Source organism: Elephantulus edwardii, unplaced genomic scaffold, assembly GCF_000299155.1.
Source record: "Elephantulus edwardii isolate Elephantulus edwardi_28Jun2011 unplaced genomic scaffold, EleEdw1.0 scaffold00061, whole genome shotgun sequence".
In the NCBI taxonomy this organism is placed as follows: Eukaryota; Metazoa; Chordata; class Mammalia; order Macroscelidea; family Macroscelididae; genus Elephantulus; species Elephantulus edwardii.
Window position 1 is genome coordinate 9,046,426 of NW_006399811.1, and position 3,295 is coordinate 9,049,720.

Consider the following 3,295-nt stretch of genomic DNA (forward strand, 5'->3'; position numbering starts at 1 on the left):
CTATGATATTTGTCTATGTCTTATTTAAGGGCAAGTTCTTTGATAAAAATATGGTAAGGTAATTTTTTAAAAGGGGATCTTTTTTGGGTTTCCATCTATGATATTTGTCTATGTCTTATTTAAGGGCAAGTTCTTTGATAAAAATATGGTAAGGTAATTTTTTAAAAGGGGATCTTTTTTGGGTGGGGCACTGAAAGTTTCAATACGTTATAATTTCGTCTTTCCACAAACCACTTTGAAATTTATCTTAAATTATACAAGTTTGCAATTCTATTTTTAGAAATTAAACTTTTACTCTACTCTGAGGCTTCCTAGTGTTCATATTTAATCACCCTTCCTAATAAACAGTAGATCTTCTAAATGTAAGGGATAAAAAAGATAAGAGCCATAGTCCATACTCCATTTGGCTTTCCAGTTATGAACTGTTTATTTCATAATCCATTTCAGGTAAATGTTATAGAAATCTGAATAGCAGAAGCATGAAAAAGAATTAGCTAAAATAAGAAACGGCACAAGAAATTAATTCCACATCGCATCAGAGAGCCATTTCTCATGGCTAAAAGCAATCAGGGGGGAAAAAATCTGCAGAAGGTTTAAAGCAGCAATAAATGAATGGAAATCCAAAATCTCTGTAAATGTTCATTAAAATTATTTTTAAAATAGGAATAGAGGGGAACTTCCTCAACATAATGAAAAGTGTATGTGCAAAATCAAGAGCCAACATCATTCTCAATAGAGAGATATTAAAAGCTTTCCCCTTGAGAACAGGAAGTAGGCAAGGATGCCCACTATCACCTCTCTGATATTGTATTGGAAGTCTCAGCAGGAGCAATAAAACAAGAGGAGGAAATCAGAGGTATCCAAATGGGTAAAGAGGGAGTAAAACTATCTCTATATGCTAATGATATGATAGTATACTTAGAAAGTCCGAAAAACTCCGTGAGAAAACTGTTGGATGTAGTCGACCAGTTCAGTGGAGTGGCAGGATACAGGATCAACATAGAAAAATCAGTTGGACTTCTCTACAGTGACAAAAAGAATATAGGAATAGAGCGAAGGAAAAAAATACCAATTACAATAGATAATTGCAACATGAAATACTTGAGAACAAATATATGTAGATATACAAAAGACTTCTACAAAGTAAACTACAAAACAATATTACAAGAAACAAAAAGCGAGCTGGGGAAATTGAAGAATATATTTTGCTCACAGATAGGAAGAATTGATATAGTAAAAATGATAATTCTACCAAATTCAATCTATAAGTTCAATGAAATCTAATACAGATAGTAATTCCATTCTTCAACGAGATGGAAAAGGCAATTTCCAACTTTATCTGGAATGAAAAGAGACCCTGGATAAGCAAAGCACTATGGAAAAAGAGAAACAAGGTAGGAGGCATCATACTCCCTGATCTCAAATCCTCCTACACAGCCATAGTAGTCAAGACAGCATGGCAGTGGTACAGCAACAAGCACATAGATCAGTGGAATAGAACTGAGAACCCAGAAATCAGCTCATCTATCTACAGTCAACTGAAAGGAGAGGAAATCAGTTAAGTGGGCGAAATGACACCCTCTTTAACAAATGGTGTTGGCAAAATTGGAAAACCATCTACAGAAAACTCAAACAAGAACCACACCTCACACCATACACAAAAACCAACCCGAGGTGGATGAAAGACATTGGAATAAAACCAAAGACTGTAAGATTCATCAAAGAAAAGCTTGGAAGAACTCTTGAAGCCCTAATCCACAGCATGAACAGACTTCCAAGCATCCTAGAAAAACCTATAGCCTGGAAAGAATAAAATAGATGAATGGGACCTTCTAAGAATTAAATCATTGTGCACATCAAATAACTTCTCCAATAGGGTAAGAAAGGAAACCCACAGACTGTAGAGGAAAATATTTGGCAAAAAAATATCTGATAAAAGACTTATATCTAAAATCTATAGTATACTCCAACACCTCAGCAAGAAAAAGGTAAACAACTCAATCACAAAATGGGCACTGGATATGAATAGACACTTCACCCAAGAAGATATTCAGATGAAAACAAGTACATGAAGAAATACTCAGAATCCTTAGCTATCAGAGAGATGTAAATCAAAACAACTATGGGATATCATTTCAGCCCAGCAGTAATAGAAATGTTCAACAGCCCAGCAAACAACAAATGCTGGTGAGGTTGTAGAGAGGTTGAAACTATTTTATTTTTCTGTATAAACTTTTTGTTGTTGTTTAATTTTTATTTTATATTGGTTTGTTTGAGATTGGAACTCATATTCACTGTGGGAATGTAAATGGTACAACCACTATGGAAGGTGAACTGGCGCTTTCCCAAAAAGTTGGAAATAAATTCCATTTGACCTAGCAATTCCGCTACTAAGAATATATATACCCTTAAGGAACCATAGCCATGACTCAAACAGATTATGCACACCCATGTTTATTGTTGCGCTAATTCACAAGAGTAAAAAAATGGAAGCAACCCAAGTGCCTATCAACAAACCAGTGGATAGAAAAAGTATGGCACATTCACAAAATGGAATATTACTCAGCACTGAAAAATCATCAACTCGTAAAACATTACACAACATGGGGCATCCTGGAAGACAATATGCTGAGTGAAATATCTCAGTTACAAAAGGACATCATCACTCATCTATCTATGGCCAATTGATATTTTACAAACTGCTTAACACTGCTGTTATAAAACAGACTGACAAAGGGGTTGGGGGGAATAGGGGGAAAAGTGGATAGATAATGAGCACTGCACTGAAACAGATGAGAAGAACAATCTGAAAGGAATATATGATTCGGTATTACATGTATGACAACAATCTGGAAAAAAGAGGTGCTTTGCAAAGAATATTGGAGGAGGTAGGAGGGAAGGAAATGCGCAATAATGAATGAATTTTTTTATTAAAAAAAGTATGTTGTGTTTTGTTTTTTTAAAGACATTGACTAAGAGCCTTTGAGTTGTGGTGTTGGGGAAGAATACTGAACATCGCATGGATTGACAAAAGAATATACAGATATATTTTGGGGAAAGTGCAACCAGGGTGCTCCTTAGAGGCAAAGATGATGAATCTTCATTTCATATGCTTTTGACATGTTGCTAGGAGGGGGGCTGGTCCTTGGGCAAAACATCCTGCTTGGAACAGTAGAGGGTCAACCAAAGGGAGGAAGATCCTCAAGGAGATGGATTGACTAGCAATGGCCTGGAGTGTATCGGAGATGATGAGGATGGCCCAGCACAGGGTAAGGTTCGGATCCATTGTTCATGC